Source organism: Penaeus monodon, chromosome 20, assembly GCF_015228065.2.
Source record: "Penaeus monodon isolate SGIC_2016 chromosome 20, NSTDA_Pmon_1, whole genome shotgun sequence".
Classification (NCBI taxonomy): domain Eukaryota; kingdom Metazoa; phylum Arthropoda; class Malacostraca; order Decapoda; family Penaeidae; genus Penaeus; species Penaeus monodon.
Genome location: NC_051405.1, coordinates 20,113,519 through 20,113,862, shown reverse-complemented (window position 1 = coordinate 20,113,862; position 344 = coordinate 20,113,519). Strand labels below are relative to the sequence as shown.

The 344-nt window shown below is 36.6% G+C and overlaps 1 protein-coding gene across 1 annotated transcript in view; it reads right to left on the bottom strand.

The window, feature by feature from the left end:
• The window catches only part of LOC119585942 (dipeptidyl peptidase 4-like), a 99,547-nt gene that overhangs the window by 43,536 nt on the left and 55,667 nt on the right, over window positions 1-344 (bottom strand). The window lies entirely within an intron of this gene.

Genomic DNA, 344 nt, shown 5'->3' with positions numbered 1-344 from the left:
ATGGAAGACTGAAAGGGGGTAATGAGGAGGGGAAAACAGTTCAAGGGATATGTAAGCTAAAATCTTTTTTAAAATACCAATATATATATGCCACTGGTAGGATAATACACCTAAACCTTGGAAACAAAAGAGAAAAAAAAATGATAAAGAAGAAAATGATGATAACCATTTGACCATGTAACCTTTTCGTTTTGTCTCGACCAACGGTAATTTGTGTGACAGACTTTGGTGCACTCTGCTGTAAAGTGAAATTAATGAGGGACAGTCGTTACGTAAGGGGCAGATGGGAAGAGAAAGGTGACTCGAAAAAGGACTTTTGAATTTTGAATTTGGGGAACTATTAG